This window comes from Macaca fascicularis, chromosome 11, assembly GCF_037993035.2.
Source record: "Macaca fascicularis isolate 582-1 chromosome 11, T2T-MFA8v1.1".
Lineage (NCBI taxonomy): Eukaryota > Metazoa > Chordata > Mammalia > Primates > Cercopithecidae > Macaca > Macaca fascicularis.
Genome location: NC_088385.1, coordinates 12,236,697 through 12,263,184, shown reverse-complemented (window position 1 = coordinate 12,263,184; position 26,488 = coordinate 12,236,697). Strand labels below are relative to the sequence as shown.

Sequence of the window (26,488 nt, the reverse complement as noted above, 5' to 3'; positions counted from 1 at the left end):
TCTACTCTGTATTCTCCTTTAGACCACGAACAACAAGATCTTGTTTTCATATTTAAAAACCAAGAAAAATATTTCTTCTCACAGCAACTAGTGAAAGATGAGGTGAGGCCTGAGCGGAGCCTGCGAGTCATCCTGCTGTCAGAGGCATGTGAACCAGAGCAACTCCATCGTGAATAGCAGCGGGATAAATGAGGTTGAAACCTACTGGTCTACATTCCCAGAGGGTTAAGGCATTGTAAGTCACAGGATGAGACAGGAGGTCAGCACAAAATACAGGTCATAAAGACCTTGCTGATAAAACAGGTTGCAGTAAAGAAGCCAGCCAAAACCTACCAAAACCAAAATGGACACGAGAGTGACCTCTGGTCCTCCTCACTGCTATACTCACACCAATGCCATGACAGTTTACGAATGCCATAGCGACATCAGGAAGTTACCCTATATGGTCAAAAAAGGGGAGGCATAGATAAGCCACCCCTTATTAGCATAGCATCAAGAAATAACCATAAAATTGGGCAACCAGTCACCCTCGGGGCTGCTCTGTCTTTGGAGTAGCCATTCTTTTATTCCTTTACTTTCTTAATAAATTTGCTTTTGCTTTGCACTGTGGACTCGCCCTGAATTCTTTCTTGTGCAAGATCCAGGAACCCTCTCTGGGGGTTTGAATCGGGACCCCTTTCCTGTAACACCGCTATACTGTCCGGGTTCAGGCATTGAAGTTATTGGACTGCAGAGGGCACTGCCTCATTCAGTTAAGATGAAAAGCGTCGCTAGAGATCTTCCCAAGACAGTCAGGGACTCTCATTCCCAGCAAAATGACAATTAGGGCAGATTTTAATGTGTGACCTTGACCTGCATCTATTATGGAATGGTCTTCTAAAAAGTTGTGTGTGCTAGATCTAAAAGACCCATCTAAAGGAAACAAACTTACGACGAAGCATTATGTATTACAAGCCCCTTGTTCCTGGGGTCAGAGCTGCTGTTCTTTAGGTCTGGTCTTTTTTTTTTTTGAGACAGGATCTCACTTTGTCACCCAGGCTGCAGTGCAGTGGCACAATCTTGGGCTCAAACGATCCTCCCACCTCAGCCTCCCGAGTAGCTGGGACTATAGGTCGACACCACCACACCCAGCTAATTTTTGTAGAGATGGGGTTTCACCATAGCATATGGACACCATTCTTAGGCTGGTCTCAAACTCCTGAGCTCAAGCGACCCACCCTCCTCGGCCTCCCAAAGTACTAGGATTACAGACATGAGCCACTGCGTCTGGCAGGTCTGGTCTTCATATACCAGTGCTTTGAGGGTTGCTGCCAATGTAAACAAGCAATTGTACAAATATATATATTTATAGAATAAGTGTGGTATAATAAAAAATACATTTGGTCTTTGGGCCTGGTTCCTGTCACAGAAACCTTAAAATCCTTGGAATTTCCTGAGTGATAAGAGTGTCTTTTGTTATTCACAACAAGCCCCTGATCTTGCATAACATCAGTCACACCTGAACTTGTGCTACGTTAATACATGACGTAAGGCGTGGCTCCTGTTCCGGATGAAACTGCTCAGGTAAAGACCAAGGGATAAGAGGAGTGGAACTATCAGCCCCACCCACTGACCTTCGGGAAGCAGGCGGGAGAGGGGGCTGGAAATAAAGCTCTATAAAAACTCATGAACAGTGGGTCTTGATGAGCTTCCGGGTTTATGGATTCGTGGGCTGCTTCCAACTGCTAGGAGGGTGGTGCACGCCAACTCCGGGACCGAAGACCCTGTGCTCAGGACTCTTCCAGACCTCTTTATCCGGCTGTTCATCTTCCATAATCAACTGGTAAGTAATACGTTTTCCTGAATTCCGTGAGCCATTCTAGCAAATGATGGAACGCAAGGAGGAGGTCATGGGAACCCCCAAATTTATAGCTGGTCAGTCAGAAGTACCGGGACTTTCAATTGGCATCTGGGTGGGAGCAGTCTTATGGGACTGAGCTCTGAGCTTGTGGGATCTGACATGACTGCAGGTAGATAATGTCAGTATTGAGTTGGATTGTAGGACACCCAGCTGGTGTTGGAGAATCTGGTCAGGGTGGGGAAAAAAAACTCGCACATCTGGTGTCAAAAGTGTTCTGTGTGAGGTTGTAGAGAAACAAATGTATTTCTTAGAATACGTAAATTAAAAAATACATACAAGGAATCAGAATTCTTGAAAGTGGAGGGAAGAGTCTGTAGTTCCTAAAACGGGACACAAGAGGGCAACAAATAACCTCCAGAGCCTTGCCATCGAGTTGCTTTTCTTTCCAAGGGGTTTACACTTTAGTTGATTGCTAATATAGTTCTTGTAGCAAGAATATTGAACTATGCCTGACAGGATGAAAGGCTCCTGATGACTAAGACCTGTACTTCATTTATAGTCGGTTTCCTTCTCAATGCCAGGCACTGCGTTGAGTACTGATATTTTTAAAAGATGAATCAGTCAAGGAGTCAAGAATTTCGTGGGAAAGAGCAACAAGTGATTCTTATTTTTTTATTTCCCCCAAATATAAAGAAACAAATGGTCAAACCCATTTCCATCAGTAATACTAACTGCTTCAGATGGTGGAGAAAGGCCGGGCACGGTGGCTCACGCCTGTAATCCCAACACTTTGGGAGGCCGAGGTGGACGGATCACCTGAGGTCAGGAGTTGGACACTAGCCTGACCAACATGAGGTGAAACCCCTTCTCTACTAAAAATACAAAATTAGCCGGGCGTGGTGGAGCATGCCTGCTGGAGAATCGCTTGAATCCGGGAGGCGAAGGTTGGGGTGAGCCGAGATCTCACCATTGCACTCCAGCCTGGGCAATAAGAGCAAAACTCCGTCTCAAAAACAAACAAACCAAAGATGGTGGAGAAAGACAAGGCGTGGTGCCTGTAATCCTAGCACTTTGGGAGGCTGAGTCAGCCTGGGCAACATGGCAAAACATGCCACATCTTAAACCCGTTTTTCTTTTTACATAGACTTGATTTTCTAAAGAAGTTTTAGGTTCACAGCAAAGTTGAAAGGCAGGTTAGAGTTCCCATGTATTCCTCGCCTTAACATGCATTTCCTCCTCTAGCACCAACATCACTGACCCAGAGTGGTACATTTGTTAAAACTGATGAACCTACATTGACACATCATCACTCAGAGTCCACCACCACGCCCAGCTAATTTGGTATTTTCAGTAGAAACGAGGTTTCTCCATGTTGGTCAGGCTGACGTTGAGCTCCCGACCTCAGCTGATCTGCCCGCCTCAGCCTCCTAAAGTGCTGGGATTATAGGCGTGAGCCACCGCGCCCGGCATGCAGCTACTGATCTTTTTAACATCTCCGTAGTTTTGTTTTTTTCCAGAATGTCATATAGTTAGAATCATACAGTATATGGACTTTTCAGATTGACTTCTTTCATTTAGTAATATGCTCTTAAGGTTCCTCCATGTCTTTTGGAGGCCTGATCATTTCTTTTTATTGCTGATTAATATCCCATTGTCTGAATATACCACAGTTCATTTATTCTTTCATCTACTGAAGGACGTCTTGATTGCCCACAAGTTTTGGCAATTATGAATAAAGCTGCTATAAACATTCATGTGCAGGTTTTTGTGTGGCAATAAGTTTCATCTCCTATGAATGAATACCAAGGAGTATGATTGCTGGATCACATGGTAAGAGCATGTTTAGTTTTGTAAGAAACCACCAATCTGTCTTCCAAAGTGGCTGTCCCATTTTATGTTCTACCAGCAATGAATGAGAGTTTCTGTTGCTTCACAGCCTCCCCAGCATTTGATGGTGTCTGTGTTCTGAATTTTGGCCAATCTCACAGGGGCATAGTGGTGTCTTATGTTTTAATTGTTATGCCCCCAATAACATATAATAATGTGTTTATAACATATAAAACATAATGTGCAGCACCTTTCCATATGCCCATTTGCCATCTGTATATCTTTGACGTGGTTTCTGTTCAGATATTTTGCCCATTTTAAAAATTTAGGTTAAATTTTTTTTAAGAGTTGTATTATTTTGAATAATATGCCTTTTCCAGAAGTGTCTTTTGCAAATATTTGTTCCCAGTCTGGCTTGTCTTCTCATTCTCTTGACATTCTCTTTAGCAAAGTGGATGCTTGTAATTTTGTTTTTTTGTTTGTTTGTTTGAGACAGGGTCTCGCTCCTGCCTCCCAGGCTAGAGTGCAGTGACACGATCTCGGCTCACTGCTACCTCCGCCTCCCAGGTTCAAGCAATTGTCCTGCCTCAGCCTCCGGAGTAGTTGAACTTAAAGGTGCCTGCCACCACACCCGGCTAATTTTTGTATTTTTAGTAGAGGCGAAGTTTCACCATGTTGGCCAGGTTGGTCTCGAACTCCTGACCTCAAGTGATCCACCCCCCCCCCCCCAGCCTCCCAAAGTGCTGGGATTACAGGCGTGAGCCACTGTGCTCCACCGATGTTTGTAGTTTTGATAAAGTCAAATTATCAATGGGAGTTCTCAATTATTTCCAAGTTATTTCAAAGGATTATGCCTTTGGTGTTCTATCTGAAAAGTTACTGCCATACTGAAGGTCATCTAAATTTTCTCCTTTTTTTTTTTTTTTTTTTGAGACAGAGTCTCACTCTATTGCCCAGGCTGGGGTGCAATGGCGTGATCTTGGCTCACTGCAAGCTCTGCCTCCCAGGTTCACACCATTCTCCTGCCTCAGCCTCCCAAGTAGCTGGGACTACAGGCGCCCGCCGCCACTCCTAGGGTTTCACCGTGTTAGCCAGGATGGTCTTGATATCCTGACTTCGTGATCTGCCCGCCTCGGCCTCCCAAAGTGCTGGGATTACAGACGTGGGGCACCGCGCCCGGCCTCCTTTTTTTTTTTTTTTTTTTTTAAGATGGACTCTTGCTCTGCCACCCAGGCTGGAGTGCAGTGGCACCATTTCTGCTCACTGCAACCTCTGCCTCCTGTTTCAAGCCATTCTCCTGCCTCAGCCTCCTGAGTAACTGGGACTACAGACACATGCCACCCCACCCAGCTGATTTTTGTATTTTTAGTATGTTGACCAGGCTGGTCTCCAACTCTTGAGCTCCAGTGATCCACCCGCCTCAGCCTCCCAAAATGTTGGGATTACAGGCGTGAGCCACCACGCCCGGCCTAAATTTACTCCTATGTTATCTCATAGGAGTGGTATCTTTTGCATTTTGCATATAGGTCTGTGATCCATTGTGAGTAAATTTTTGTGAAGTGTGTAAGGTCTGTGTCTATTGTCTAGATTTTTTTTTCCCATGTAAATGTCCAGTTGTTCCAGCACTTTTTTTTTTTTTTTTGAGACAGAGTCTTACCCTGTTGCCCAGGCTGGAGGGCAGTGGCTCACTGCAACCTTCCAGGTTCAAGTCTCCTGGGTTCAAGTGATTCTCTCGCCTTGGTCTCCCAAGTAGCTGGGACTACAGGTGCACGTCACCATGCCCGGCTAATTTTTTTGCATGTTTTGTAGAGACGGGGTTTCACCACGTTTTCTAGGCTAGTCTTGAACTCCTGAGCTCAGGCAATCTGCTTGCCTCGGCCTCCCAAAGTGGTGGGATTACAGGTGTGAGCAACCACACCCAGCCTGTGTTTTTTTATTTCAAATTACACTTGCTCATCCCTGATAAGAAAGCAATTAATTTTTGTATGTAAACTTTTATCCTGCAATTGTGCTAGAATTGCTTATTAGTTTCAGGAGTTTTTTTTTTTTTTTAATTCTCTTAGACTTTTTATATAGGCAATCGTCATCTGCGAACAAGGACAGTTTTATTTTTTCCTTCTCAATCTGTACACATTTTATTTCCTTTTCATGTCTTGTTGCATTAGCTAGTATTGAAAAGTGGTAAGAGAAGACATGCTTGTCTTGTCCTTTGTCTTAGTGGGAAAGCTTCAAGTTTCTCACCAACAGGATGTTAGCTGTAGTTTCTTTGTAGATGTTCTTAATGCAGTTGAGGAAGTTCCTCTTTATTTTCAGTCTTCGGAGAGTTTTTATTTTTATCCCATATTTCATTTAAAAATGCCAAGAGTTTTTTTTGGTGTTGTTGGTTTTGTTTGATCATCAATGGCTGTTGGATTTTGTCAAATGGCTCTTTCAGCATCTATTGGTATGATCATGTGATATTTCTTCTTTAGTCTGTTGATGCAATGGATTGCATTAATCGATTTTTCAGATATTGAGCCTGCCTTGGTTGCAGTATATAATTCTTTTTATTAAATTGTTACATTTAGTTTGCTAATATTTTGAGGATTTTTACATCTATGACAGATATTTTAACATCCATAGGATTTGTAGTGATGCCTGCTCTTTCATTTCTTTTCTTTTTCTTTTTTTTTTTTTAAGATGGAATCTCGCTCTGTTGCCCAGGCTGGAGTGCAGTGGCCAAATCTCAGCCTCAGCTTCCCAAGTAGCTGGGACTACAGGTGTGCACCACCATGCCTGGCTAATTTTTTTATTATTTATTTATTTTTTCTTTTTTGAGATGGAGTCTCACTCTGTCTCCCATGCTGGAGTGCAGTGGGGCAATCCCAGCTCTCTGCAAGCTCCGCCTCCCAGGTTCAAGTGATTCTCCTGCCTCAGTCTCCCGAGTAGCTGGTGCCCACCACCACGCCTGGCTAATTTTTGTATTTTTAGTAGAGACAGGGTTTCACCATATTGGCCAGGCTGGTCTGAAACTCTTGACGTTGTGATCCGCCCACCTCGGTCTTCCAAAGTGCTGGGATTACAGGCGTGAGCCACCGCGCCCGGACTAATTTTTGTGTTTTTAGTAGAGACAGGGTTTCACCATGTTGGCTAGGCTGGTCTCGAACTCCTGACCTCGGCTGATCCGCTGATCCACCCACCTTGCCCTCCCATAGTGCTGGGATTACATTACAGGTGTGAGCCAACGAGCCCGGCAGTCTTTCATCATTCTTTCTTACTTTCTTTTTTGGAGGCGGAGTCTCACTCTGTCACCCAAGGTGGAGTGCAGTAGCCCGATCTCGGCTCTCTGCAACCTCGGCCTCCCAGGCTCAAGCGATTCTCCCACCTCCGCCTCCCCACCACACGCGCGTGACACCTCGACCAGCTATTTTCTTTTTTCGAGACAGGGTTTTCTTTTGTTTTGTTTTGGAGCGCAGTCTCCCTCTGTCTCCCAGGCTGGAGTGCAGTGGCGCCATCTCGGCACACTGCAAGTTCCGCCTCCCGGGTTCACGCCCTTCTCCTGCCTCAGCCTCCCAAGTAGCTGAGACTACAGCACCCGCCACCACGCCCGGCCAATTTTTTAAATATTTTTAGTAGAGACGGAGTTTCACCATGTTAGCCAAGATGGCCTCGATCTTCTGACCTCCTGATCCGCCCGCCGCGGACTCCCGAAGTGCTGGGATTACAAGCGTGAGCCACCGCTCAGCCAGAGCCAGGGACAGGGTTTTCACCCTATTGTCAAGGCTGGTCTCCAACTCCTGAGTTTAGGCGATCCACCAGCCTCTTCCTTCCAAAGTGCTGGGATTACAGGCATGAGCCACCGCGCCCGGCCATGCTCTTTCATTTCTAACATTATTAATTTGTCTCATCCCTCTTTTTAATTTATTTTTATTTTTTAATTAATTAGCCTGGCTTATTGATTTTATGGAACTTTTCAAAGAACTAGCTTTTGGTTCTTACTGGTTTTCTCAGTTCCTGTTTACAGTTTCGTTATATCTATGCTTTTTTTTCTGTGTATATTAAATTTATTTGCTCTTCCTTTGTAGCTTCCTGAGGCAGACACTTAAATTCAATTATTTATTTTTAGTTTTTTTTTTTTTTTCGAGATGGGGTCTTGTTCTGTTGTGCCAGGAGTGCAGTGGCGTGATTACAGCTCACTGCAGCCTCAATCTCCCCAGGCTCAAGCGATCCTCCCATCTTAGCCTCGAGTAGCTGGGACTATAGGTACAAGCCACCACACCCAGCTAATTTTTTTATGTTTTGTAGAGACAAGGTTTTATTATGCTGCCCTGGCTGATCTTGAACTCCTGGGCTGATCTGCCCACCTTGGTCTCACAAAGTGCTGAGATTCGGCAATTTTTAGATGTTTCTTTTTTTCTTTTTTTTTCTTTTTTGGAGACAAAGTCTCTCTCTGTCGCCCAGGCTGGAGTGCAGTGGTGTGATCTTGGTTCACTACAACCTCCCCCTCCCAGTTTTCAAGGGATTCTCCTGCCTCAGCCTCCCAGGTAGGTGGGATTACAGGCAGGGACCACTACACCAGGGATAATTTTTGTATTTTTATTAGACATGGGGTTTTACTATGTTGGCCAGACTGGTCTTGAATTCCTGGTCTCAAGTGATCTGCCTGCCTCGGCTTCCCAAAGTGTTGGGATTAGAGGTGTGAGCCACCATGCCTGGCTTCTTTTTTTCTAATATATGCATTCATTGCTGTGTATTCCCATCTAAGTACTGCTTTTACTGCATTCCACAGATTTTATGTTGTATTTTTATTTTCATTTTCCATTGACTTGTATTAATTTATTATTATTATTATTTTGAGACGGAGTCTCTCTGTCACCCAGGCTGAAGTGCAATGGCATGATCTCGGCTCACCGAAACCTCAACCTCTGCCTCCAAGTTCAAGCAATTCTCCTGCTTCAGCCTCCCAAATAGCTGGGATTACAGGCATGCGCCACCATGCCTGGATAATTTTGTGTTTTTAATAGAGACAGGGTTTCTCCATGTCGGTCAGGCTGGTCTCGAACTTCCAACCTCAGGTGATCTGCCCACCTCAGCCTCCCAAAGTGCTGGGATTACAGGTGTGAGCCACTGCACCCGGCCAACTAATTAAAAAAAAAAAATTTTTTTGAGACAGTTTCACTCTTGTTGCCCAGGCTGGAGTGCAATGGCATGGTCTCGGCTCACTGCAACCTCCGCTTCCTGGGTTCAAGCAATTCTTCTGCCTTAGCCTCCCAAGAAGCTGGGAATACAGGCACCCGCCACCACGCCTGGTTATTTTTTGTCTTTTTGTCTAGATGGGGTTTCACCATGTTGGCCAGGCTGGTCTCGAACTCCTGACCTCCGGTGATCCACACACCTTGGCCTCCCAAAGTACTGGGATTACAGGTGTGAGTTACCACACCCGGCCTCCACTGACTTTTAAAAGGTTAATGCTGTATAGACAGCTGCATATATATAGATGCAGCGTTCAATCCTATGCAGATTTGGAGAGGGCTCCACAGAGGGATTATGGAGAAATCAGTGTTTATGAACTTTAGCGCATCAGAATCATCAATGTATAACAAAATGAAGAATCTTCTGCTCTTTCTCTGAGGATTTCAATTTGGTGTGTCTGTGGTGGGGCAAGAATATGTACTTGGCAACCACCTTCAAGTGATTCTGATTCAGATGCGTTCACTAAATGCAGGCTTTCTTACTTTATACCAGTATTTCTCAAATTTGAGTAAGTACCTGAATCCCCCTGAGGGCATGATTGCCAGATAAATACAGGATGATCCGTTTACTGTATGTGTCTCGAATACTGTAATATTTGGGCAAATAATCTAAGTAAAATTCAAATGTGCTTCCTCTCTAAGCATCACGAGTACTTTCAAATTAGGAGTTTAAATTTCCCTTGTGGCAGACATTTGTGATGATTATTTTGTCTTTTTAGGACATTTCAAAATATACAACCTCATCAAAGGATTTTCCTCTTCATTACTGTTTCTCCTGTTAACTTTTTCTTAATATCTCCATCCTCCTTCTGTGGTCACTCCAGAAACAAAAAGCTCCAGAGAAACGTTACAACTTATTTTTCATATTTTTTCCTCTTTTCTTTGTTTCTCCTTTTATTTTCACACTTCTTGCTCCATTTCCTCTCCGCCTCTGCTCTCTGTCTTTCCTTTGTAAGTCTCTGCTTTTGCCCAAGTTGTCCTGGACAAAATGAAATTTCTACCAGGGCTCCCCTCCCTCCTTTCTTCCTTTCTATTTTCTTCTCTTTTTCCTTCCTTTCTGCTTTCTCCCTCAGCCATCCATGTCAAAATTAAAATCTATTGAAACAAATTAGGGAGTTAGAGTACTGGGAACCAGCCTACGTTATTGTGTTCCATAAGGAGATTCTGTTCTGACAGTCCTCTTGCTAGAACAAGTTCCAAGTCAGGAAAGAAAAAAAAAAAGCAGGGGACTGGGGAGAGCTTCAAGAAACAATTGCTTTGCCTGAGGATCTGTTAAGAGAGTGATGGATGGCACTGCAGTTAGGACTTGGAGAACTGCAGGAAAAGGAGGGGAGTCATTGCCAGGCAGCATGAGGGGAGGAGGTGTCTAGAAGAAACAGCCATTCAGGAAGAGCTTATGAAAGGGGTGGAGAATGCACTGCCTGTGTATGCTGCAAGACCTTTCTGCAGACATTGTGTCTTTGTGAGCTGACTGCAGAGGCCATGCGCATGTGAAATGTGTGAGAATGTATGTGTTGCTTGTTTCAGATCATGGATGAACCTGTGAATTGCTGACTGCAAGAAACAGGAGTGGATTGGTGAAAAGATCTTGCAGCCAGAGTGCTTGTTTGTGGTTGTGTGGTATGTGTGGCTGACTTTTTGCCAAATGCACTGTTCTGATTCCAGCTCTGAAAGTTTAGTGGAAGTCTGGCAGATTAAGCCAAGACACAACAAAGTCAGAATTTAGAAGAAAATATGGGGGCAACATGAGAGGGAAACAGAAGCTGTTACAATAAGAGACAAGAAAAGGGAGATTTAGGGAAAGGGGAATGAGAAAACAAAAGATAAATAATAGAAATTATTTTCTTAGGAAAATTTTAAAGAAGAGCAGAAAGAAAAACAACACATTCTTTCAGATGTAGGCACTGTACACTTTTAGTTCTTCTGGTACTCCAGTTCTTAGTCTCCCCAATTTCTTTCTGGATGGTTTATCTTGAAAAAATGTATATTACAGGTATATTTTGGTTATACCAGAGGATATTTAAACCTTAACAATTATCCAGAAATGAGCATTACTGTTTTTAGATGATTAAAAAAATTATTGTTCTTAAAGGAGGGCTGTTAAGCATAATGAAAGGACATTCAGTTTTGATCCAGGGATTAATTGAACAGGATTAGAGAATTTGTGTGTATGTTTAAAATAATGTGTGAAGTGCACAACGTATTTTTTTTTTTTTTTCCTGAGGCGGAGTCTTGCTCTGTTGCCCAGGCTGGAGTGCAGTGGCAGGATCTCGGCTCACTGCAGCCTCGGCCTCTTGGGTTCAAGAGATTCTCCTGTCTCAGCCTCCCAAGTAGCTGGGATTACAGGCGCCCAGCACCACCCCTGACTAATTTTTTCTATTTTTAGTAGAGATGGGGTTTTGCCATGTTGGCCAGGCTAGTCTGGAACTCCTGACCTCAGCTGATCTGCCTGCCTCGGCCTCCGAAAGTGCTGGAATTACAGGCATGAGCCACTGTGCCTGGCCGTGCATGACATATTTCAAAATAGAGATAATAAAATACACCTTATCTCCACATTCTAAAGATGGTTATTGTTATTACTTTATTAGCAAAATTTAACAGGGGCTACCTATATGTGAATAAGATATTTAACTTAGTCATGAGATTTTCTTCTAGATTTGGTAAAGACAAGGACGGCATAACTTTTAGATTGAATGTGGGCTGAAAAGAGACGTCCTAGTTGGGAGCATCCTAGTTTTGCTTTGTTGCCAAAACATTATAACTACATATTTTGACTTCAAATTGCAACCATTATAATGTCTCTCTTTCCCAGCATTTTGCTTAATTAATATTTTAAACTGAAATAATTAATAGAAATTATATTTCCAACACTACTTTTGCTCCATTCATTAATCTTTCTTTTGTTTCATTCAGCCATATTTTCCTCCTGTACTTATTCTACTCTTTTTTCCATCTGCCTCTCTCCTTTGTTATTTCTTCCCCTCTGTCATGTTTCCCTGGATTTGATTAAAGTCTCCTTCACTTTTTCCTCATCCTTCTCTCTTTTATTGAAATCACTCCTTTTCAGGTTTGTCTTTCTCCCCATTCCTTTCTCTGGTGTCTTTGTCTCCAGCAGAGGGGATCTGATGGTGATGCAGAGGTGGGGAATGAGGCCTGGGAGGACGCAGGCTGGGTATAGGGAGGAGAAAATGGGGCTTCAGCTGTTTCTGCAATCAGCCTACAAAAGGCTGACTTAAAACCTGCCTCTGTAAATCTCCCCTCTTCCACCCCCTCAAAGGGTCTCTCTACTTCCCCACCTTAAAGTCCACCTCCCCCATCCCCATTTCTCTAGTGACATCACTCCTTACCAGCTGTGACTGTCAGGGACTCTGACCTACTTTTGGCCACTCTATTAGGCAATAAGCCATGTTTTCTCCACTAAACTCAGGATTTTCTGCTAAACCCTCTTTGTCCCAGCATGCCAGTGGGTCCCTTTTGAAACCTCAAAACATTTTACAGTTACCTACAATACAGTCATTTTTTCATGCCTGAAGTTCGAGAAAAAGCATAATTGATAAAAAGCTTCTATGACTGTAGAAAATCCATTTGTGACTTAAATGGAGTTATACTTTATCAAAATAGAATCCATACGTATTTGAAGAATCATGTATGTGTTAGTAACAATTTTTTGTTGAATCTTTGGAAGTGATGCTCAGTTAATGGATTCTTAGGTCCTTTGTGGCAAATTATAATGTATGTAACATTATTTTTCACACGTTAGTAAATGCTACTTAAGCATGAACCCAAACAGCAGGCATTGATATTTAAGTAAAACTTTACTAAGAAGTTGGGGGAAACTGCAGACAATCCTTTTTATAGTCTTCCGAGGGATTACAAAAAGTGTTTGACAAAGCAGTTAAGAGCATGTACTTTGCTACCTGGATTCAAATATTGGCTCTGCTATTTTGCTAGCTGAGTGACTTTGGACAAGTTACTTAACCTCACTGTGTCTCCGTTTGCTCATCTGTAAAAAGAAGATACTCCAGGCCAGGTGCAGTGGCTCACGCCTGTAATCCCAGCACTTTGGAGGACCAAGGCAGGTGGATCATGAGGTCAACAGATCGAGACCATCCTGGCCAACATGGTGAAAACCCCTCTCTACTAAAAATACAAAAATGAGCTGGGTGTGGTGGTGTGTGCCTGTGATCCCAGCTACTTGGGAGGCTGAGGCAGGAGAATCACTTGAACCCGGGAGGCAGAGGTTGCAGTGAGCCGAGATTGTACCATTCCACTCCAGACTGGCGGCAAAGCGAAACTCCGTCTCAAAAAACAAAACAAAACAAAAAATAAGATAATCCAAACCCAGTAGGGTTAGAACTTTCCATGTTCTAAGATATGATAGGTTTATTATGAGACTGGGGACAGTGATGTAACTATGTGTTTCAAGTATTTCTATGGTGTGATCCTCATGCCTAAGTCTACATTTTTTTGAGACTGAGTCTTGCTCTGTCCCCCAGGCTGGAGTGCATTACCTACAAATTCAGTCATGTTTCCCTGCACCAAGAGAGGGTTTTTTTTTTTTCTTTAATATTTGATGCTTCCTCTATTCTTTAGATGAGAACACTTCTAAGGTGCCTTTCCATAGTTTCTTATCTCATTTTTTCTTCTTCCATTCTTCCCAGTTTGTTATACTTCTAAGATCCTCCCAAAGACAGGGAAATCAGGACTGGGCAATTGCTGCCAACGATTTAATTTCATTGCCTCATTTTCTCTTCAGTCAGAGAGGACTAACAATATTTGCTCAACCTTACAATGTTCCCTGAGGCTACAATGAGTTTATAAACGTTGAGGGCTTTAAATAAAGAGCATTTTACAAATGGTTATTTTGGTCTCTAAGACGCTGTGCTCAAACTTTCATGTGTCTAAGGATCATTTAGTATGCTTATTCCAAATGCAGATAAACGGCCGATTTTAGACACTTTGAGTTGCTCAAGAAATGCAGGTACACAGGCTGATTGAGGTCAGAGGCAGAGGTCAAGGAATCTGCATTTTAAATAAGCATTCCAGGTAATGTCTATGTGGTAGAGGGGAAAAAAAAATAACCACATACAATTAAAGAAGTAGGGGGAAACCCACATCATGTTTCTTGCCAAGACTGTCTTTTCTTTCCACCCATTCTTTCTCTTCTATGATTCAGTCAATGTATGGTGTTTCCTCCCTTTGTGTCTGGCATCTGCATTTTCTTAGCGTAGTTAGAGAGACAGCTCAGTTTAATATGCTGAGATGGAGCAGGGAAAAGGAGGAGGGATGTGGGTGGAGAAAGCCTAGATCAGTGTTTAGCTATTCTACTGCAGACTGTTGTCAGGCTGGTTCTAGCCGGCTGGCTCCAGGAGAGGAAGCAGTGGGGAGAGCTAGATTTACTGCAGCTGCCGCTACTGTTCCTTATTTGCTAGTGAAGGTTCTGACATTAGACACCAACCACCTTTTCTCCAGTCACATGAATTTTGCAGTAATAATGTTAGATATTTCACAAAGAACACTATTTTAGGTCCTGAGGATAACCATCTCAAAGATGAAATTCTTGTTTACAATTCTCTTTACTACTTCGAGGCCGTTAGTTTTGAGCAGATCCCCGCTAGTTGCCTTGTCTTCAAACTCAGGGGGGAATGATTTGCAACAGATCATGTGTACAGGGCACTTAAAGGTTTTTGCTTGACCTGCAATAGACAAACCATTTATTGTTATTTCATTTGTAAATTATGTTTTTCTGACTGATGTAGATGTATACCTATGTACTCAAGTAGAATCAGAGACATGGGGTTGACTGGACCTGGGTAACTCTGTTAGGGGAGATTTTGTTTTCGTTAAACCCTCACTTTTATAGGCCTTGACCCCAGTATCTTCATATTATCCCACCAAAAACTTTAAAATGCTTTGTATTGCAATTTTTTTTTCTTTCTTTCTTTTGAGATGGAGTCTCGTTCTGTCGCCCAGGCTGGAGTACAGTGGCACTATCTCAGCTCACGGCAACCTCTGCCTCCCAGGTTCAAGTGATTCTCCTGCCTCAGCCTCCTGAGTAGGTGGGATTTCAGGTGCCCACCACCACGCCCAGCTAATTTTTGTATTTTTAATATAGATGGGGTTTCACCATGTTAGACCAGGCTGGTCTTGAACTCCTGACCTTAGGTGATCCGCCCACCTCAGCCTCCCAAAATGCTAGGATTACATGCGTGAGCCACCACACCTGGCCTGTACTGAAAATTTAGTTATATTCTAATCAGCTAATCCGACCGACTAGCTGAAATGGCTAGATAACATGTGTATTTCAGCACAACCAAATAGTTAATTCTAACATCTCTGTTCTATAAACTTGGTCTTTACCCTGTCTGTGTATTAAAATCCCCTGGAGGGCTCTGAAAAAATATTGGTGCCTGGACGCCAATGCTGATTTAATCAGTTTTTGGAAGCTCTCCTGTTGATTCTATTTTCTTTTTTAAAAAATAGAGATAGGGGCCAGGTGAGGCGGCTCATGCCTACAATCCCAGCACTTTGGGAGATTCAGGTGAGCGGATCACTTGAGGTCAGGAGTTCAAGGTCAGCCTGGCCAACATGGTGAAACCCCAAGTTTCTACTAAAAATACAAAAATTAGCTGGGCGCCTGTAATCCCAGCTGATCAGGAGGCTGAGGCAGGAGAATCGCTTGAACCTGGGAGGTGGAGGTTGCAGTGAGCCGAGATCTTGCCACTGTACTCCAGCCAGGCTGACAGAGCGAGACTCCGTCTCAAAAAAGCAAAACAAAACAAAACAAAAAACAATAAACATAGAGACAGCCTATCCCCGTGTTGCCCAGGCTGGTCTTGGACTCCTGTACTCAAGCGATCCTCTTGTCTCAGCCTCCAAAAGTGTTGGAATTACAGGTGTGAGCCATCACACCCGGCCTCCTGTTGATTTTTTTTTTTTTTTTTTTTTTTTTGAGACAGAGTACCCATCTGTTGCGCAGGCTGGAGTGCAGTGGCCCGATGTTGGCTCGCTGCAACTTCTACCCCCAGGTTCAAGCGATTCTCCCACTTCAGCCTCCCCAGTAGCTGGGATTACAGGCACCTGCCACCACGCCCAGCTAATTTTTGTATTTTTAGTAGAGACAGAGTTTCACCATGTGGGCCAGGCTGGTCTCAAACTCCTGACCTCAGGTGATCCACCTGCCTCGGCCTCCCAAAGTGCTGGAATTACAGGCATGAGCCACCCTGTCGGGTCCCTCCTATTGATTCTCATGTGTCTAGGAATAAGAGCAAAAATCTGGAAGTGTTTTGGCGCAGGCAAAGGATGAACCCTAATTTCATCTCAAAGACATTACTCATCCATAGAGTTGTTCTCACACTCATAGGGATATGCAGTAAATATGACTATTTATATGATTATCACACATATCTGAACATTGTATAATTTCTCTTTGCTATTTGACTGTTTTGGTATCAATTAGTCTTGAATAATAATAGCTAACATTCATTGAGACTTAGTATGTTATGCATTATGTTTGAGTTACCTCATTCATCCTTCTATCTTAATAAAGTGGTGCTAATATGATCTTCATTTTATTGATGAGAAAACTGAGGTTTATGGAAGTTAAGCAACGATCTCATGCTGCTAGTAAATACAGCTAGGATTTCAAATCAGATTGATCTGACTCCAGACATGCTAGGTTACTTACAGTATGTCTTCCCAGGGGATTCAACTGAACCCCCCCCCCACCCCCCACCCCACCCCCGAACTTCCTAAAAAATATTAATTCACTAGTTAAAAATGAGTTGTGCATGATTATGCCAAGAACAACTACTTACAGTATTTTTGAGCAAGTGTTGCTACCCAAAGGAGATGTGAGTCCATAGCTGCCTAAACATATCAACCATGAATGCTCAAAGATTATGACTGAATATACGTACAGCCTTTCTGAACCTTGGGTTTCCAATATGGAAATGGTATAAATAATTTTTGTCCCCTTATTACTTCATACAAAAAGTATGATGTATGAATTTGATCATTACGTAAACATTATCTTAACAATATCACGATAATGGTAATCTGTTTAAGCCTTATCATTGGCTTTGTTTTTATAAATACCCTCCTGAGCTTTGTTTTACTCCCTGTTAGCTTAAGTCAAAAGCAACGTTGTTATATACATGCGAATATCTCAGAATGTGTATGGCACACAGTAGCAATACATTGAATAACAACTTTTTTTCGAGACAGAGTTTCCCTCTTGTTGCTCAGGCTGGAGTGCAATGGCATGATCTCAGCCTGAAACCTCCACCTCCTAGGTTCAAGTGATTCTCCTGCCTCAGCCTCCCGAGTAGGTGGGATTACAGGCATGCGCCATCACGCCTGGCTAATTTTGTATGTTTAGTAGAGACAAGGTTTCTCTATGTTGGTCAGGCTGGTCTCAACTCCCGACCTCAGGTGATCCACCTGCCTCAGCCTCCCAAAGTGCTGGGATTACAGGCGTAAACACTGTGCCTGGCCCTGAATAACAACTTTTAAGTGTTAATAGTCAAGTGAGTTAATAGTCATACTTCCTATCCACAGTTTCACCAGTACAACCCACTTTTTCTGGAGATGCACAGTTACCACAAATTGGATTCCTTAAGAGTGGGACTGAAGGAATAGCTTAAATATTATTATTCATCCTCTGTACAATTTTTTCCCTGTGTCAATTTCACTATGTCTATTTTGCCAGATTTTCAGTGTTAGTCTCTCTGTGCTCAAGCTTTCCTTGATCACAAAATGCTTCTCTTGGTTTTTGAGTTGAATATACTTTATGTCCCAGGGGGCTGAATATCAGAGTGGAAGTAAATAGCAACATTTTAGTTCTGTAGACCTTATCCCCTTCGTTCTCAAGATAGTGTATCTATCTTATAGGGCGTTTGTTCCTCTAAATTTTGTAAAACTAGACGCCTATCCTAGGTTACTCACTGATGTAACATTACAATAACACTAAACACTTTGAACAGCACTTGATCTGTGTCAGGTGTTAAATATTATACACTTATTAACTCATTTACTCCTATGACAACTCCATGAAGTAGGTAACTATTTTTATCCTCACTTTTACAGCTCATCAGATATGCAGAGAGGTTAAGTTACTGCAGAGGATCACATGGGTAGCAGAACCATAAATCCAATCTGGGCCATCTGGATCCAGAAGTTACCATCCCGGGTTATGCTACATCTCTTAAAGGACTCTCAAGACGCTGAAATAAATTTGTCAAAATTTCGTTAAAAGCAGAAAATGAAATTATATTGGCGATTGACTGAGAGTGGAGTAGTGAAAAGTTGTTGGCTGAGGTCACTGAGACAGGGCTGAGACCAACAAGAAGGCAAACTGGTGAGCACACTACTGTACCTCACACCTGGTGTCTCTGGTGACTGACATTATTTGGAAGTGAATCTTCCATGTAAACCTGGAGGTCGTCGGTCGCCCTTGGTGTTTTTTTTTTTTTTTTTTTTCTTAAGAAAAAGGAATAGCGTAGTTGAACATTCATATTCTTAGCCTCCTTTGGGCTATAATTTTATTTTTTATACATAGTTTTAGAATTTACAAAATGCTCTTAAAATATCTCATTTCATTCTCACAACGACTCCGGACTGTACTTTTATCTTTTCACAACAAAGGCTCTGAGGAAGGGCAGCAACTAACTTGTCCAAGGTTTACGCTGGTTTCTAGGGGGCAGAGCTGGCGCTATCCACCCCGCCTCTATCTCCAAGCCCGCTTCAGCCAGGAAATTTATCATGTGGTTTTAAATTTGCCTCTCAATATACAGAGATACTGTCTCTACTCCGGTCACGGATAAAGACCTTCTAGGTATGAATGATCTTTGTTTCCATATCTTTGCCTACCGGAGGGAGGAACCACCGTAAGCGGGGACTCCGGGCGGCGGCCGGCGGAAGGGCTGGGCGGGAGGCGTGGGGATGCGGACAGGACCCTGCGCCCGAGGGGCTCGGGGGCTCGCGTCGTGGCTCCAGGCGCAGACATAAGGGGCCTGAGCAGGGAATGTGAGGGCGGGGAGGGCGTACAACGGAAGGGACTAATCTCGCGGTTTCGAGTTGGGAACAAACCTCGCCCCCACCCCCCATCCGTTTCCCTTTCTCAGTGAAGACGGTTTGGGGGCGGGTGGGGAGGCGCGTCCTCGGAGCGCCCTCGCGCTCCCTTTTCGCTCCCCGCGCGCGATCCATCGCCTCTCTTCCCCCGAGGCCAGCGATGGCTCCGGTGCGGGCGAGGAGCTGGGAGGGCGGGTCTCCACGCAGGTGTCAGATCCGCTCGGCAGTGCTCGGCGCGCTGGCCCGGCCCCCAGCTCCTCGGGCCGCCGCCCCCCGCCCGCCGCGCCGCCGCGCCAGGAGGGCGGGGCCCGGGCGCGCGCCGGTCCTCTGCAGGCTGGCGGGCGGCGCTCGGTCTCGGGGAGCGGGGCGGTCTCCGCCGGCGTCGCGCGCGCTGTGTGTGAGCGGGGTCGCGCGCGCGCGCGCGGCAGGCGAGTGAGGGAACGAGGAGCGGCCGGGTGTGAGTGTGTGGGAGTGAGAGTGTGTGGGAGTGGGGTGAGGGAGAGGCTGACGGGCCGCGAGGCTGTGAGAAACTGGGCTAGTGTGCGAGGACGCCCGGCCTGGCTGCGGGAGCCGCGGTCGGCGGAGGAGAAAGGAGGCGGCTCCCGGTATCCCGACCCCCTCCCCCTCCTCTCCTTCCCCTCACTTCCAGCCGCCCGGCGGCCCGCGCTTCCTCGAAGGCCCCAGCCCGGCTCCGTCGGCCGAGAGCGAGGGAGGAGCCCCCGAGCCAGGTGAGCGGTACGACCGCTGCTGCCCCCGGGTGTAGAGCAGTGAGGCGAAGGCGCGCCCTCCCGAGTGGGCGAGTTCAGCGGAATGGATCCCCCCACTGGCGGGGGCTGGGCCGGGGAGGGGACGGGGCTAGTGGAGGCCGGTGGTCGCCGCTCCGCGGAGTCGGTGGGGAGCGAGGCGGGGCCCGGCGTTCGCGCGTGTGCCGGGAGGCGCCGGCCCGTGGCGTGTGCGTGAGACTGGGCGAGCCGTGTCTTGGGGGCGGTGACGTCGGGCGTGTAAGGAGTGTGGTGTCCCCGCCGGCGAGGGGGTGTGGTAACCCCGGGAACGCCGGCTGGAGTCGGACCCGCGGGCTGCCGATGTGTCCTCGGGATTGCGGCGACGACTCCCCCACACACACCCGCCCCTCATTCCCACAAATTCTATGGAGCGACCGCGGGACGAGGATCGTGTGTTGCGGTCCCGCAGCGCCTGTTTTCGATTCCACGTTTTCCTCCTTACGTGTAAATTTTAGAGTGTGACAGTCATTCCACGTTTTCCGTTGACAGTCCTCTGAATGAGAAGGGGATGACCAAATAATTGCTTGTCTAGTTTTGATTCTTTAAAAATTTGAGGATGATGTACATATTACACTCCTCACCCCCCACCAAAAAAAAAAAAAAAAAAGCCCAAACCAGAGTGGTAATCATTTCAATCTGCCCTTGATACATCGTTATCTCTGATCACACATTTGTAATTCCACTATTTTATTCCATTTGTGTTTGCGAATAGCGATGGGGTGGTAATTCTGTTCTGTGAGTGGGGTTATTACACTAACCGTGCTCAATGCAACTGCTATGTAAATTCTTTCAGTATGCTGTCATTTTCCCATTAGTTATATATATTGTTACCACATCTTTGTGGAGTTAGGCTCAACTCTAAATCGGTATAGAAAGTATATGGGCAGCCTACTATGAAGATTTTTCTTTTTTTGTGGGCTTGATATGTTCATTATATTTATGGGTGTTCTTAACTATAACCATTTAAATTTAAATGTTTTAAAATCTCAGTTTTGTTACTTTCACAACATTGGGTAGCTTAAAGGTCATTTCTTCTATTTTAAAAAATGATTTCTTAAAAGCAATTATCAGAATACTTTTAAGATATTCATTTGGAATAAAACACTCTGAAATTCCAGTCGTGGAGATTTAACACGTATTTCCTAAATTTTAGTATGTAAACCTCTAATTTTAAAAGTAATCATAGTTAAATTTCTTTTCCAGTGGTTACTGTATTATTTGGTTAGTGTGTCAAAGGGGAGGAGACCTATTTTGTCTTGAGATAATCCTATTTTATTCCTTTCTATCTTAGTTATTGCTGTTAATTTCTTTCTTTCATGTCATTGATTTAGTTGTTTAGTTTGGCAACATGGCTGTTGATGTTTTTTATCTTTCTCTGTCTCCCTTTTTTCTCTCTTGTCTTCTCTTACCCCTACCAGGTGCTGGAGTCCGCTTGTCAGGGAGGGGGGCAGTCTGTGATTCTGAGAACAGAGCCAAGAAGGGGAACAGCAAATTCAGTCACATAGAATCCTCCACTCAGTCAAGAGCCGCTTTTCTCTTCCTGCCTTGCCCCCCGCAGGGGGTAAGGAACCGAGCATTTGACCTTTAGCCCATTGGCTACCGGCTAAAATTCTACTTACCTTAGTTTCTAGTGGATAGCTTTCTTATTTTGCCCATGTTTCCTTAGCGTCCCTATTTAATACACTTTTGTCAGTAGTAGCATCTAGGAGTAGCAGGGAGAGTAACAAGAAATTAGCCCCTTCTTTTTTCCCTTCTCATTCAGGCCCCTTTTCCTCTCCAGAGGGAAATTACCAGTAAACTCTTCTAAATCTTCCACCCCTTCTCAGTCATACTGTGAAGAAACACACTACAGTGGACATTATTTGACCAGTGAACACGAACCCAGCTTCAGGCATTGGTTTGTTGTGGCACATGGAGAAACATCTCTTTTAAAATATCTCCCAATTACCCTTTTCACCATTTGTATCCACCTGGGATTTGCTGCTGGGGTAAGTCACTAGATGTATTTCTCAAAGCTCCCCTCTCTATGAGCTGAAAGACTGACCAACCATGGACACTGGTAGGGGCTGGGGAAAGGGGACAGAGCAGAGCCAGTTGTTCCACGCTTTGGGAAGCAGGAGTAGCTTTTATCATCTTCCTCTGGGGAGCAGGCCTAGAGACATAAACTGAGTGAAAATGGGTGGAGGAAGAACTTCTGTACCCACGAACCACATGTGAAGAGAGAGAACCAAACATAAAGTGAGGAGGGTGAGTGTTATTGTATGTTGCTTGCTGACAGCTGTTTTGGGGGCACTTTAGTGATATACATTCATAGAAAGACTTTGTTTTATGGCAGATTAGTTGACAAAGTATTCTGCAAGTGGGATTAAGTCACAAGCATATGAGAAAAGAGCCTCTAGAGATTGTAATTATGTGGCGTGGCGCAGTAGCTCACACCTGTAATCCCAGCACTTTGGGAGGCTGAGGCAGGTGAATCACTTGAGGTCGGGAGTTCGAAACCAGCCTGGCCAATATGGTGAAACCCCGTCTCTGTGAAAAATATAAAAATTAGCTGGGCATGGTGACGCATGCCTGTAGTCACAGCTACTTGGGAGGCTGAGGCACAAGAATCGCTTGAACCTGGGAGGTGGAGTTTGTGGTGAGTCAAAATTTTACCACTGCACTCCAGCCTGGGCAATAGAGCAAGACTCTATCTCAAAAAAAGAAAAAAGAAAAAAGAAAATTGTAATATATTATTAGAATCTGAGGGAAGAGGAGAGTGTGATAGTGAAAAAAGTATTTTTAAATGTTAGCTGTGCTGATATGTGCGGTTGTTTCAAGAGAGGTTGAGTAGGGAGATTATGTACAGATGTTGGAAATTATCTCTTAATTGTCTCTTGGAATTTTCTGGTTATATTAGGGATTGTTAAGAAATAAGATAGTGCCTCCAAAATTATCTGTACATAATACATTTTAGATTTATATGCCATATGTATCCGTGTACATGTTAGATTTGCAGGAAAGCAATGACTCTCTGGCTTCATGGTAACTAATGCCATGGTGTTTTTTGTTTTTTGTTTTTGAGACGGGGTCTCGCTCTGTGGCCCAGGCAGGAGTGCAGTGGCCGGATCTCAGCTCACTGCAAGCTCCGCCTCCCGGGTTCACACCATTCTCCTGCCTCAGCCTCCCGAGTAGCTGGGACTACAGGCGCCCGCCACCTCGCCCAGCTAGTTTTTTGTATTTTTTAGTAGAGACGGGGTTTCACCTTGTTAGCCAGGATGGTCTCAATCTCCTGACCTCGTGATCTGCCCGTCTCGGCCTCCCAAAGTGCTGGGATTATAGGCTTGAGCCACCGTGCCCGGCCTGCCGTGGTGTTATTTTTAATGTTTTCTTTTCCAGTGTGTTTTTTTCCCCTCTCAAAATTGGCTTGGAGGACAAAAGCCACAGAGCTAGCCAGCTCTACTCCTCTAGAGGCTGGTCTGCATGGAACCCATCTGTTTATATCTTTTTTCCTTCTTTCTGAAATTATGTTTTTGTTTTTTCTTCTAACTTTGTTAACAAAGCTAATTATTTCTGGATCAGTTTTATGATCAAAATGGGAAGTAAGCACACGCTTGATCTCCTTTTTTATTTTTTTAAGAGAACCCGAAAACATTAATTAGGAATTTTGGATAGCTACATTTAGATCTTATGGGGGCCAGGTGCGGTGGCTCACACCTATAATCCCAGCACTTTGGGAGGCCAAGGCAGGTGAATCACTTGAGGTCAGGGGTTTGAGACCAGCCTGACCAAAATGGCAAAACCCCATCTCTACTAAAAATACAAAAATTAGCCAGGTGTGGTAGTGCGCGCCTGTAATCTCAGCTACTCTGGGGGCTGAGGCAGGAGAGTTGCGTGAACCCTGGAGGCAGAGGTTGCAGTGAGCTTAGATTGCGCCACTGCACTCAAATCTGAGTGAAAGAGCAAGACTCCACCTCAAAAAAAAAAAAAAAATCTTACGGGGACTCTCATTTGGTATTTAATATTAAAATAGCTATGATTTTTTGATACTCTTACAACTTGATAAAGCAGATTATTAAAATATGTTCTATTCCATGACTTCTCAGTGTTACATATCAGGTTATGCATTTCCCATTGGGGGTAACATCAGGGAATAAAATAGTTATGGGTTCTTTCTTCATGGAGTTTACAGACTAATTTTGGTAATCTCTGTATTTTTTATCTGTCTGTTATCCGAGCCATGTCTGAAGGCGTCTACTGGATTCTTAGGAAATGTGTACTAATTTGTGAATTGATGAGCTGGCAAAACAAAAATCTGCTTAAACATTTACATGCCTGATTAATTTTAATACCTTTTATTTCAAAAGTGTATATCAAGTTGTGACAAAGAAGATTCAAACCTGTTCCTTTCTTAAATGCTTTTATTCTGTATTCAGTTTCTTACATTTCCTTTTTTTCCTTTTGATACTAGCTTTTGGCCTCATGTTCCTATAAATTTAGAAATAAGATCTCTAAAATGGAATATAGAATTGCTATATAAGATCAGACCATTTCTTACTGTGCTCTCCAATTTTGAGGAGTATTTGAATTTTTCCTACTTTATCAGAAAACCGTATTTGGAAAAGTCAGGCAGGTTTGCCCAAATAGCAACCTTGGAATTCTTCCCTGAGGCTTTGGAGTTCTCAGTTGTTAGTTTATTCCTTTGACATGTGATTTAGTTAGCCATATCTGTAAAGCCTTGGGCTTGAGAGTAAATGAATAGCTTTCTAACTCCTTTTTCAAAGTAATATCTGGGAAGAAAATTTAGACAGAAGGCCAGACATTTATCATGTTAAATATGAAACTTTGGGACTTTGAACTGTACTGTGCATTAAACCTAGGAACTGTTTTCTGTACCATGTTCCAGAAATAACTTGATGTAAGTTTCTTCTGTTAAGTGAAATCATTAGAAATGTTTGGAGGCTGGGCATGGTGGCTCATGCCTGTAATCCTAACACTTTGTGGGTGGATCACCTAAGGCCAGGAGTTCGAGACCAGCCTGGCCAACATGGTGAAAACCCATGTCTACTAAAAATACAAAAATTAGCCGGGCGTAGTGGCACATGCCTGTAATCCCAGCTACTTGGGAGGCTGAGGCAGGAGAATTGTTTGAACCCAGCAGGCGGAGGTTGCAGTGAGCCAAGATTGCGCCACTATGCTCCAGCCTGGGCAACAGAACGAGACTCCGTCTCAAAAAAAAAAAAAGAAAAAGAAAAAGAGAAATGTTGTTTGGATTCCAGAGAAACTTTTTTTTTTTTTTTAAAGGCAGGGTTTTGCTTTGTCACCCAGGCTGAAGTAGAGTAGTATGTGATCATAGCTCACTGCAGCCTTGAACTTCTAGACTCAAGTGAGCACCCTGCCTCAGCCTCCTTAGTAGCTGAGACCATAGGCCTGTGCCAACATACCCAGCTAATTTTTTTTTTTTTTCCACTTTTTGTGGAGATGAGACCCTGCTATGTTGCCCAGGCTAGTGTTGAACTCCTGTCCTCCTACCTCAGCTTCCTAAAGTGTTTATTTTTTGTAGAGATGAGGTCCTACTGTGTTGCCCAGGCTGGTCTCAAACTCCTGGCCTCAAGCAGTCCTTTTGCTTCAGACTCCCAAAGTACTAGGATTACAGGTGTGAGTCACTGTGCCTGACCCCTACCACTTTCTAATTGTGACTTTAAACAAGTTATCTAACCTCTCTGCTAAAACAGCGTCACTGCCAAATGAAGACCATAACACACTGCAGAGGGATGGTTGTGAGGATTAAATGATAAAAATAAACCATCTCATATTGTGTTTGGTACATATAATTACTCAGTATGTGAATTTATTTTCTTTATCCAAATTAGCTTTGATGGTTGTGATTTCTTTGTAGAAAAAAAAACATAGAGAAATAGAAAATCTTGATTCCAGTCTTGGGTATATTATTGTGATATCTTGGGCTGGTCTTTCTTTAAATTGGGATAATAGAAACCTGTGTTCCTCACATTATTATATACAGATTAAGTGACGAAATATATGTAGAAAGTGCTTTATAGGTCAGATGTGGTGGCTCACGCCTGTAATCCCAACACTTTGAGAGGCTGAGGCAGGTGGATCATTTGGGGTCAGGAGTTTGAGACCGGCCTGAGCAACATGAAGAAACCCTGTCTCTACCAAAAAATACAAAAAATAGCTGGGTGTAGCGGTGCGTGCCTGTGGTCCCAGCTACTCAGGAGGCTGAGGTGGGAGAATCACTTGAACCCAGGAGGCGGAGGTTGCAGTAAGCCGAGATCACACCATCGCTCTCCAACCTGGGTGTCAGAGTAAGACCCTGTCTCAAAAAAAAAAAAAAAAAAAAAAAAGATTTGGTAAGGAAAATGGCGTTTTATAAACTCACATCACCTAAACATGCGTATTTGTTGAACATGCTTTCAATCATGACTTAAACTGTAAAAGAGAAATTGTCTTTATAACAAATAGATGTTTAAACACAGACTTTAAGAATTCATCTTATAGCACTGGCAGACCCCAGTTTTTAAAAATAAACCTTAATTATATACTATGATAATGACTTAGGTACAAATGTTAGCACATCTGTTAAGTTTTCCCTGAGTCCTTAAAGTCATTCTTCCAGAGGATGTGTTACTTAACGAATGCATTAACTCCTGAGCCATGGCCTATGCCTATAATCCCAGCTATTCGGGAGACTGAGGCAGGAGAATTTTGCTTGAGGCCAGGAGTTTGAGACCAGC

The 26,488-nt window shown here is 43.9% G+C and overlaps 1 protein-coding gene across 50 annotated transcripts in view; it reads left to right on the top strand.

Annotated features, from left to right (window-relative positions):
- The first annotated feature begins 1,607 nt into the window (after positions 1-1,607).
- Positions 1,608-26,488, top strand: part of RIMKLB (ribosomal modification protein rimK like family member B) — a 104,681-nt gene continuing 79,800 nt past the window's right edge. For 21 of the 50 annotated variants that reach the window (XR_012420006.1, XR_012420005.1, XR_012420003.1 and 18 more), the window contains exon 1: positions 19,367-19,697. The gene's annotated coding sequence lies outside the window, so the exon portion shown is untranslated. Of the gene's footprint in view, positions 1,823-18,683; positions 18,734-19,366; positions 19,698-21,169; positions 21,999-26,488 lie in introns of those variants that run through there. The other 29 variants (XR_012420016.1, XR_012420013.1, XM_074006278.1 and 26 more) reach the window with 8 other exon arrangements.